The sequence below is a fragment of the Oreochromis niloticus genome, linkage group LG12 (genome assembly GCF_001858045.2).
Source record: "Oreochromis niloticus isolate F11D_XX linkage group LG12, O_niloticus_UMD_NMBU, whole genome shotgun sequence".
NCBI lineage: Eukaryota > Metazoa > Chordata > Actinopteri > Cichliformes > Cichlidae > Oreochromis > Oreochromis niloticus.
The window spans coordinates 2,319,388-2,331,734 of NC_031977.2; the positions used below are offsets into that span (position 1 = coordinate 2,319,388).

At 38.4% G+C, this 12,347-nt stretch overlaps 1 protein-coding gene across 1 annotated transcript in view; it reads left to right on the plus strand.

Annotated features, from left to right (window-relative positions):
- LOC106097899 (uncharacterized) overlaps positions 1–12,347 on the plus strand; it is a 50,292-nt gene that overhangs the window by 32,940 nt on the left and 5,005 nt on the right. The gene's annotated exons all lie outside the window — the stretch shown is intronic.

Here is a 12,347-nt window from a genome sequence, read left to right on the forward strand (position 1 = left end):
CGTCCATCTTTTCTACAGTCAATGGTCACACACACTCAGTTTCAGTTTCTGCTTAGTTTCACCTTCTGTCTGCACGCTTCCTGTTCTCTGCAAAAGCATGCAGCTTCCTGTCAGTACTTTTGGCCTATATTCTAACTCACAAGGGCGTTTTCCTACACTGGGCTCTATAAAACATTATAAACAGAAAATAAGCATTAAGAATATATATCCACATCCCAACAATATCCTGTCAGTTTCCTGTCAAAAATTCCTGGAGAAAGTGGTGTCCGCACAGCCATTCAGCTACGCTGCTAGCAAGTCGGCCATGAGCTGAGCTAAGCTAAGCTAACAAAACAGTAAAGACACAGTGATTGAATACTTTGTCTATAAATTAGCGAGTAAGTACACAGACAGTGTGCTTCAGCTGAAGCATGTGAAGATTAAACTATGAAAAAAGAAGTTATCCAAAAGTTTTTATTAAATTGCTACGCAGACACACACAAAAAAACCCCACTGTGTGTTGGAACAGGAACAGGAAGTGATACTCTGTTCACTGTTGTAGTTTTATAACCTTTAGTATCTGTGAATGTCTTCTGACTTTTATAGTCTCCAGCTGTTTTCTTGCTTCAGCTGCTGTCATTGTGCAACATGTAAATGACAGCTGTGTATTAAATGTAGCAATAACTAGAAAAATTTGCATTTCCTGCGAAAATGCAGTGTGGATGCTTTAAAGCTGAAGCTGTATGCAAAAACTAGCTGAAAAAGCTGAAAAGTTGCAGAAATTGTAAAAACTTTGCAGAAGCAAAGGAACTTTGCTAAAATGTAATAACTTAGCAGAACTGCAATATCTTAGAGGAAACATAATACTTGGCAGAAATACAATAGCATAGCAGAACTTAGCAGAAATATTGCAACTTACCAGAAACATTATAACTTCTCAAAAATACAAGACTTTAGGAGAAATAGTATAAGATAACAGAAAGAATATATTTAGCCAGAAATACTTAAACATTATGGAAACACTATGATTTAGAAAAATAGTACAACATAGCAGAAATACTGTGTTTTACCAGAGACACTGTGATGAACTATGAATATTGTAATTTTAAATTAAGACTATGTTTTAGCACAAATACTCTGGTTTAGCACAAATATTATAACATAGCAGAATACACTTATATACCAGAAAAATGCTATACTTGGAAAGAAAAATATAATATAGTAGAAATACTATGATTTAGCACAAATACTGTAATCAGCACATATACTGTAACAAGACAAAAATTCCTCCACTTAGTAGTAATACTATAACATAAGACAAATGTTATGATTTGGCACAAAAACCAAGATTTGGCAAAATACTATGATTTAGCAGAAATACTATGATTGAGCAGAAGTACTAAGACGTAGTAAAAGTACTTTGATTTAACAGAAATACAATTATGGGCGAGTAATACTTTAAAATGGGAGAAATATTGATACACACACACATACACAGAGCCTAAAGGGAAGAGTATTTGTGCCATGGAGTGTTAACAAGAATCTGAGGTCCATATTAGAAAAGCTGGTAAAATCATAAAAGTTTACAGAATACTGTAAAAGGCTTTCTCTCTCTCTCTCTCTCTCTCTCTCTCTCTCTCTGTGTGTCTCACACACACACACACACACACACACACACACGGCGAGAGAAGCAAGTCTCTAGGTCAGTCAAGCAGCCTGGGAGCTGCTAAATTTGAATCCACCAATCAGAGAGGCTGGGTACTTTTTCCCGCCAAAACAGGTGCACACACGCAGCACAGAGACAGGATTTTTGTAGTCTATTTCTCATAGTGAGGACTCCCCTGAAACAAATGACCATAATTTCCTAACCGTAGGGGCTAGAATGGTCATTCTTACACCGTTTTGTTCAGAAGAGATGGGGGAATCTTCAACTGTTGACAATTTATCATTAAAATATGAATTATTAAAGATATTTGACTTCTAATGCACCATAACTGAGTAGAGGCAAAACAAAAACTGCCTTGACTTGCCCTCAAACAACGCTTTCTAACTCTAAATCTATTTGGAGTATGTTAAGGTTCAGATATTGAGGAGGAATCCAAAATAACCACCACTGATCCGGCCGTGTGCAATTAGACGGCATTTTAATGAATACACGTGTGAGTCCAAAACACTGCGCAGATTCAGCGTTGAACTGCCTTACAATAGTCAGACAAAGGCTTTATAGGGTTTCTGTTGTCAGGCAGATCCAGTACAGCATACGTCAGCCTAAACCACAAACGTTCAGTTAACTTTGAACACAGTTTTAAAAAAGAACATTGTCTTCGGCTCGACCCCAGGTGCTTCCTGTCACCATCCTGCCCAGGCTTATCTTCTGGAACATCAGGTCCACGTTCTGCACAAACTGTCACTCATGCACAACTTTGCAGTCGCAAGCAAAGCATAATTAAACTCTTACCTATATAAATGAGTCTAACTAATATGTGTGTACAGTAGCGGTTTTTGATACGGGCGACACGGGCGGTTGCCCGGGGCGGCATCGTGGTGGGGGGTGGCATCACGGGCATCGGCAAAAAAATAAAAAATAAAAAATTGCTCGTACTCATGTTGCCCCGACGTCATGCCAGCGCATATTGGGGATGGCATAGGCACCGATCGGTTTTCTATCGCCCATTTGCTGGGAGTAAGGGCGCCCTCCGTTTGCGAGGTGCGCCTGCTGCTTGCTGCACAGGGAGGAGAGGGCAGGGCGGCGGGGGATTCTCTGACCGGCTGGAGCAGCGTCTAATAACCAACTCGCAAAATAAAAGAAAATAAAAACAAAACAACAAACACGAAAACACCGGACATTATGATACAGACTTATAATTTCCACCGATGTTTTTTCGAAATTCTATACGCGAAAAGTGAACGCGAGAGCCCTCGGTGCGCCTGCTCGCTGCTGAAGTCAAAGTAAACTTTATTGTCATCTCCGCTACATACAGTCCAGTATATAGAGAGACGAGATGACGAGGCTCCAGTTACAGCAGTGCAAGTAAACAAACAATAAATATAAGAAGAGTAAGAAAATAAATATACACTTTAGGACTCGGGGTAAAGGGATCATTAACAGTTTAAAATTTATAATTTACAGTTTGATGATTTAAAGTCTCACACACAACCTGTCGAAAGGGGAGGGGGGCCGGCTGCTTCCAGATAGAGCACATTTCATTCATAATGATGTAAATCCAAGCCCATTATGTATTCATGATTTGAATCCTGGGTTGTGTGAAATCCCAGAAATACACCTTAGACAAAGTGAATCTGTGAACTAAGATGTAGGTCTGTTAGGTTATGTTGTGGTGATCCTCGGGTTGGGGGACTTGTGTTCATACTGGAGTGCAAAATTAAAACCAATGGAAGATGGACAAGAAAAGTTCAAAGCCATCAGGTGCTCAGTTTAGAAAAAAGAGAAAAGAAGAGGAGGAGAAATGAGCAAAAGATACAGGTAAGCAGATGTGTGATTGGATAATGGCAGGTCATCCTGAAACAATCAGAATACTTTATTAATCTCTAAGGAAATTATGTGGGTTACAGTTGCTCCAAGAAGAAATGGTAAAAATAGTAACAGTAACAGACTAAACCCCAAACAATACATTATGTTACAGATTTTAATATTAATTAGTCATTGTCAGTTGTTGATTTGTCCTGTTCTCATGACGAATTATGATGGCTGTTTGGTAGCCGTTTGCATACAATGCATACTCTCTCTCTCTTCATATGTGTGTGTATGTGTATGTTTCTTTGGCGAAATTCAGTATGTTTCCGACATTTCCGACAACAGTTTTATGTTAATGTATAATCCTTAATATGTTTTGTGTGTGTGTGTAGGGGGGGGGGGGGCGCCAGAGGGAGTGTTCGCCCGGGGCGCCAAACAGGCTAGGACCGCCACTGTGTGTGTATGTATGTGTCAGCTTCTGCTGCCCTTTGTTTCACCTCTCAGCTCCCCAGCTAGACCTTGTAACCTTTCCACTAGACAGAAGGCCAGCACAACTGAAACTATGTGTGTGTGTATGTGTGCAATAATCTTGACTGATATATAAAATATATAAAACAAATGTTTCAATCTAATACAACTACTTGAAGCATAATCAAAGCTTAATCAAAGATAAATGCATAATAAAATAACCTGCTCAAAATTCTTGCACTCAGACTCTGCTTTCGGTTTCACTTCTGCAGAAGCATGCCTTGCAGAAGTGTTTCCTGTCTCATTTTGGCACAGAGTTACTCTACGTGGGGGCCTTTTCTTTCACCATGCAGTCTGCATATAAACATTTAAGATTATAAATTCAACTCAACAGTTTAAAGTGGTTCTTCTTGGACCTGTAATAAAGACTAATATAATACCAATATATTTGAACATCTGAATGCATCTGGATGCAACATCACTATTAATAATGAAATGGTAATGATGATTATACTAATAGCAGCAAATAATAGCAGTAAAATATTTCTCCTCTTGACAATTCCCTCTCTTGTGGTGGCCCTCGAAGAGGGTCACCACACCACTTATATCATTACTCTGACCCTCTCTAGAAATGCCAGCTACCCCCTAAGAACCCTCCATGGGTAAAGTTAGGTTCTTCCTTGGTCCCTCTCTCGTGGAAATCTGGCCTCCTGCAAAGGATAGAAAACACCTTCTCCTCCTACGGCTCTAACTTACTCTGTTCCTCAATTGCTCTCTTTATTCAAACCTGATTCAACCTAATATTACTCAAAACATGAACCTAATTTCGTATTTGGTTTTTGACTTTTATTTCTGTATATTCTTCAACCTTACTCATCATTTGTAAAACTCTTAAAGCGCTGCTTGCACGTCTCTGCATGTGCTTCCTGTTGCTTCCTTATCTGATCATCCACATCCTGTACACAAAACTGTCGCTGCTGCAAGTGCCTTAACTCTCATCTAAAGTCACCTATCACAAGAAAATGTATCAAGAAAATCATTATAACTGCTTATTCTACTAAAGGATCAAAGAAAAAACAACCACTTTAATCATTAAGTGTAAGCACATAGTTAATTGCTCCTAAATAAATTTCATCATAGCTAAAAGCTGAACTCTAACTGTATTTTAGAACTCACATTTCCTGTGTTATAACCTGTTCTTGGTATAACATTTTATTTCATTTTTGCTGCTCTTAATGTTATGATACATCCTAACTTATACTTTATCAGGCTTAAGCAAAATATATAAGCTTTCCCTTTTTGCTTCTGTTTTAAACAAAAACTTGGTCACTTCAACAAGCATTTGTTATTCTGTAACTGCATTTTATATAATAAGACTAATTTAGAGCTGCATGTGTTATCTCAATATTTTACATGTCACACAATTTAGTTACAAGCAAACTCCTATTCAGTTCCTCTTGTCTGTCACTTGTTATTGGGCCAACTCAAATTCAGTTAAAAGCTAAAGGAATTTCAGGCCTTTGGCCTCAAATCAATACTGTCATGTGTGTTGATGAACTCCATATGTCTGTAAGCGTGCGCAGCCTTCAATGCTCTGTCATCTTGCACAATAAATTGCTCGGACATCGCGCCGAACAAAGCTTCTGACCTTCAGTTATTGACTTGAGCAACATTTCTTTAATAAGCACAAAATGCAATGTGTATGAAATCATTCCTGTGTATGTAATCTTCAATGCTATTCATTCGGGTCAGTGACACTTTTAACATCCTCATAAAAAGCTCTCTCCTCTACCCTAGAAATAAATCTATTTAATATCTGTTTCTAAAGCCTACATTATAACAACTTATTCTAAAAATCAAAAGAAATCACACATTTTCTACTCGTAAAATCTTCACTATTTTTCCCCAAAGCATATCCTTTATTCCCACAGTTTCCCTTTAAGTTTGGTGTACAACTTCTTATCAACACCAGCAATTTATCTTCTAAACCGAATTCAGTTCATTTTAATCCTCTCTTTAAAGAATTTAAAGAATTTTACCATCTCTAAATTATCAAAAAACCCCAATCGTTATAAAATCATACTAAAACCCATTTCAAATTAAACAAATTAATCCTTAAATCCCTCTCTTTTTTGACACATCTCATGTGGCAAAAAACTCAAAATGCTTCACCCACGCTTAACAAATTAAAAGGAAAAAAGGTTAGTCATATCATCTCTCCAAACACTTCAGCCATCGTCCTCTCAGGTATTTCGCTCCGGCCCTAAAACCTGTGTTTAAGGAATAAAATCAATTTAATCATCATGTCAAATCTTCTCGAACTCCTCGCTCCATCGAACTCTGGATCCTTGGAACTCCCTGGAAACAAAACCTGTACTTTACATTTCATATTCAACTCCCCCTTTATGATCCAGTCTGTGTCATGACAAAAATAAACTTAAACAGAACAGTTATTAATCACGTGTTACCTCAGTTAATGGTAACATGAGTTATATCAAAAATGTTTCCCTTTTAGCATTTAGCATTTTATAATGTAATAACATGGTCTAACCCAAATCAATAAAACAGAAATTCACTCAAAGGAACATCAGCATCCCCAGATTTAAGTCTCCCACTCCTCCTGTTTGTCAACCTTTTATTTATTTCCCCCCTTGGTCCAATCACTCGCATTCACTCACATGCATTCACACATGATATTTTTTGCTGATACTGCAGCCTTCTGCGCACGTCATCAGATGCTCCACATCAGCAAAATGAGCTCAATCATTTGTTTTATTTCGTTTTCCTTTTTAGGAAAATAGTTCTCCATACGTTTGACTGGATTGAATCGCTACAATCCTTCTTTAGACAGAGACTCGCAACCAATCAGGTCTCCACCGGTAGACTCCTCCGCCGCCAATTGTGATCTGGAAAGCCTACCTGATTTTCGTACTCGGTAATTTTGTCAGCGCCGTCAGTTCACTCTCTTCCAGGCCTGCTTAGAACAAAAATGAAAAAAGAGAGCTGATTATTAGCTCATCAAAGTACAAAACAAAATCACCTGACAGGTTTTTTCTGAGTGCACTACTACAAAAATTTTGGGCCCCTCTCAGACATATCCATGTCTAATCAAACTCCCTCTCTCGAAATAGAAACAACAGCCTCAAAAATCTGAAACAATCTCAAAGTTCACCCGTTCACTGCAACCTGGACCTCATCACAAGCTGCACCATTCTGCACACAACAATGTCTCAGGCTCAGACTCAGCCTCAGATATAAGCCCATTACGACAACATATCCTCACTAAATTATAAATTTCCTGTCCAAATCTGCACCTCTGAACAGACCTGACCACCGTAATCAATTATCGTGTTACTTTACCCTTATATATTTTGCCAAATAATCCTCAACAGCCACCGCTCTGTCTCTTGAACTGAAAGCCTCAGACACACACGCACACAGGAAGTGTCTTCGTCACCAGTCACTCCAGCTAATTTGCATACTGATTCATCTCAACAAGTCAACGTGACAAAAGAAATACATGTTTAAACCTTCTCACATTATTGAATTATTTTCATTTTCTTTCTATACTAATCACTTACTTTTATCAATCAGTGCAAAAGCACTCCTAACTCACTCTTTTAAAACTGCTTTAATCACTTTTCTTCTGTTAATTTCCATAACTCACTCCCCTGTCATATAACCCCTTTGAGTCAACTTCAACCTCAAGCTTTAAGTCTATTTTATTAAACATTCACACCATTCTATCACTCATACAAGTAGCAAGCTGATCTTCATTGCGTATGTTTGTGTTCTTAGCCAGGTTTAATCAATGTCTATGCATTAATCTTCATGAGCTTGTCTTTGTAAGGTTAATGCATTTTCTGTTTGTATGTGTGGTTTTGCATATGTTGCTTTGCAGTATTTCAGACTCCTTGACAATTCTCCACTTAAACAGTCAGTTTTCTCCTTCCCCGAATTACTAACCCAAATTTTAATTTCCCACCTTAAATGACAGCCCTCCTGGTCTTCAGCCAGGTGTTAGGGCTTGCTTTTCAGGTTCATGGACACATCATGCTGTGAACAATTCAACCAGAAACTTGCCTTAACTTATCCATTGGTGTTAACCTCTAATTTCCTTCCGACCGCTGGAGTGGGAAATTGATCCAGGTCTGCTTTGCTCCTAAAAATAACAAAACTAAGACATTTTCATTATTATCACGAGTGCTTAAACGACCCACTTCTGTCTCTTGCCTGTCACAAATACCAGTTATGTCATGTTTATGTCATGAATATGAATGTAAGCGTGTTCTTCCTCGTTACATTTCATGTTAATTGAGTGTAAGCTGCTTTCTTCGTTGCCTGCCATGTGATCATCTTAATTAAGTGTAAGCTGCATCTTCATTGCATCCTATATTGTGCTCTTCATTGCATTGTTATGTATTCATATTTAATTTATGCATCTTTTCACTGAGCTTTAGATTCAAACTATCTCACTTCTGATTCATTTCAAAGATAATCTCACATGTAACAATTTGTGTATGTGTGTTTTCTATTCATTAATATATTTGTCAGTTAATTTCTTTGATTATTTTTACCTTTTGTATTATTTACCTCTTTGTTGTGATGTGGTGGACATCCCTAAACAATCATGAGTTCCGGCTTCACTTTTCAATCCAATCATATCCTGTATTCTCGCAGTCAAACTCGTCCAGCTTCATCTCTCACTGGTCCTTTTTCATTCACAGTGTCCTGTTCGGGCTTCAAAGCTCCAACAAACACAGGCTCAACTCAGCTGTTGTCTTCTTCTCTGTTTCTTTACAGTCTTTTCTTTTAGGTTAAGTCCCAGCATGGCAAAATATCACATTCAGTGCCTTCAGTCTTATTTTCATTTGTTCTGTTTTCTTCTCCATTCATCCTTTCAGTCTTCTCTTCCAAGATTGCTCCAAGCATGGCAAATATGAGAGTCAGTGCCTTCAAGCAGACACATCACACTGTTCTTCACCAGCATGCATGTTGCATCACGTGCTTTCTTTCATACTGCTGGACTCATCAGTCGTCGTCAGTGTTACTGCTTTCACTTGCACTGGCTTTGCCACTAGTCCACGATGTTCTGTCGGTCTTCATCAGGAGATTGACTGTCCTTGACTGTCCTTTGAGCTTCTTCTCAGTTTCAGGGACAAAGTGAGAGATCAAGCCGCACAATTTCGAGCCAAAGACTGGCTTATTTTCTCCCAATTCTGTTAATCTATTGTTCTGCCGCTGTACTCAAGGTTCCAATGTTGAGAGAAGTCCACCTGTATTGGCACACTAAAGCATCTAATTAGTATCATATTCATTTTTTATCTTAAAACCTCCATTTGCTTCATCTGCCTAGAGTTAACTCGTCTGTCTCTCTTCTCTGGGTGCGTCACAGTGAGTTTCCCCTTTTATGGGCATGCAAAGTTCCTGTCCCAGACACACACACACATTTCCTGTTTCTGCAGACTCTGCAGAGACTTTCTGCAGGCAACAGGCAGACTCTGTCTCCCTTTGAATTTCACAGTCTACAAACAATCAGTAATTCTACTAAATCTTGATCTAAAAACAATACACCTTCATTTCACTCACACACATTTAAATAGAGCTCTTTCAAACATCAGGACAATTAACACTTCTTCACACACATCACCATTCCTTAGGTCAGTTTTGTAGCGTATACACTTATGTGTTTTCAATCAGAAAAAATAAACTCAACCTCTCATAACATCACTCATGGATTTCTTGAATTAAAAGCACTTTCAAACTTTAAAACATCCTACTTTACATCACAAAAGAAATATATTTCATACACACTTTTAAATGTTCTAACCTCTTTCAGACGCCATGAATCGTCTCACACACCCTGCCTTTTCTCTCAAACTTCCACCTTTTCACTCACTCAGACAAATCACGCAGAGTCACTCAAATCAAATACTGACAGCATTCACACGGTTAAAATACGCTTTCATACAAGTATTTTAGCCATGCTTTTCATCATCAGAAAGAGCAAGTAAAGAAAAACTGAAACCTCTAATCATTCTCACAGCTGCTCACACCACACACACATAACTAAAAATAAAACACACCACCATTTATTACTCAAGAGAGGTTACTACAGGAAAATATATAGTGGTCTTAGCTACTGTACAATACACTCAATCTATATATATCTGTCAAAACTCAGTCAATGACTATACATCCACAGTAATGAATTCAAACTCTATTTATACTTTCGTAATACGCAAAACCAGCCTCTTAATTACAGGCATTTAGCAATATTGGCAAACAATAGTTATAAAGCTCAATACTCTAAACCGAAACCACCCTCTCTGCGCGTCACCGCTGCTCATTTACATTCTCACACACACACCATCAGTGCACATCCGGCTGTGCACTGCTGACACAGAGACTTCTCTCCCACAAAGATCTCTTATTTTATATTACACAGACGTCTTTTAATTACAACTGCACAGATTTTAGGCCTCTTAGCTCCTACAAATTTCGATAAATTTAACATAACGGCTCCAACCGATAAGTCCCAGACTTTTTGCGACCAATTCACCGGACCAGCTCCAACCGTTCCGTCCACATTTCTAGCCCTAACTTAATTTACAGGTAGCCAAAAAAGCGCAAGAATAGGGGACTTGAACCCCTAGCAGTTTTGAAGATTCCCCAGTCCTTCCCGGCTTGTTGTACCGTACTAACCCATAGTCGCCGCTAGGTCAAGGATAAACGTCTTTATCCAGGAGGGAGCGTTACCTCCGAGAAAATGCGCTTCTTAACAGACGCCGCTGTCGTTCTACAAAAATTTAGAGTAATTTAAACCAATAATCTACATCCGAACCAGGATTAAGATTAAGGACAACCCTCAACAGTTTTGGAGGTTCCCCAGTTCTCCTCGGATGTTGCCCGAAACTATCCCTAGTCGTCGCTAGGTGAAGGATAAATTTCTCTATCCAGCAGGGAGCGTCACCTCCGAGAAACTTCTTAAGGGTTGAATAACCAATGGGGCTCCAACCCACAAAATGACCAAATTCCCTACCACACTAAATTAGCAGCTCCAACTGCTTTAATTCTCTCAGCGGCTCCAACCGCTTTTAATTCTCTCAGTACTGTACTTTATCGCTTTCATTATCCTTATTTCAATTTCAATTCTCATGAGATTTTCACCAAAATCAAAACAGACATTCACCAGTAATTTCAGTGAGTAGACTTTAATTTGTCATATTTGTGAACATTTTAAAGTTTGAATGGTTGTTCTAGGTGAAAGTATGAGGAAGTAGTTAGTTTTAGTTTTAGTTTTAGCAGAATTTTGGAAGTTTTCCATTCATTTCAATAGGACAAAAAAAAGCATAAAAAGCTTAATATTTTAAAAAGTATAATAGCAAAAAATACCAAAAGTCATAGCCGGAATTAGCAGAAATAGCAGAATAGTTTAAAATTTGAACGGCAAAAATCGGCTGAAAATTGTGGAAGTAGATAAGGTCCAAAAAACATACGGAAGCAACTATAAGAACTAGAAAAATTTGCATTTCCTGCGAAAATGCTGTGTGGATGCCTTAACGCTGAAGCTGTCTGCTGAAAAGCTGAAAAAGATGAAAACTTGCAAAAAGTTATATGGCGGTGAAGAAAGTGAAAATTCTGCTGAAAACAGGTGAAGAAGCAGAAAATTTTTGCTGAAAAGTGGTGAAAACCCAAAAATTCTACTGAAAGGGATAAAGACGCAGAAATTTTTGCTGAAAAGTGGTGAAAAAAAAGGTCACCCTGAGCAGGATTCGAACCTGGCTCTCCTGGTCTCAAGGTAGCCACTCATCTCACTGAGCCAAACTCATTCTGACAAAGAATAGGTGGAGAGACTGACAATTTTGCTGAAATGAGCAGAAGCTGCTGAGAATTGTGCTGATAAGAGGTGAAAAGGCTGAAAATTTTGCAAAAAAGAGGTGAATCAGCAGAATTTCTGCTGAAAAGAGGTAATGAAGCAAAAAGTTGCGCTGAAAAGAGATGAATCAGCAGAATTTCTGCTGAAAAGAGGTTTTTGCTGAAAACACCTGAGATTTGTGCTGATAAGAGGTGAAAAGGCTGAAAATTTTGCAGAAGAGGTTAATAAGCAGAATTTGGGCTGAAAAGAGGTGAAAATTGTGCTGAAAAGAGGTCAATCAGCAGAGTTTCTGCTGAAAAGAGGTGAATGAGCAGAATTCTGCAGAAAAGAGGTTTTTGCTGAAAAGGGGTGAAAAAGGTGGGATTTGTGCTGAAAAGTGGTGAAAAAACTGAAACTTTTGCTGAAAAGGGGTGAAAAAGCTAAAATTTGTGTTGAAAAGAGTTAAAAAAGTTTAAGTGTGAACTGAAAGAAATGTTGCCATAAGCGGGATTTGAACCCGGGCCTCCCAGTCTGAGAACGGATGCTCATCTCACTGAGCTAAAACAC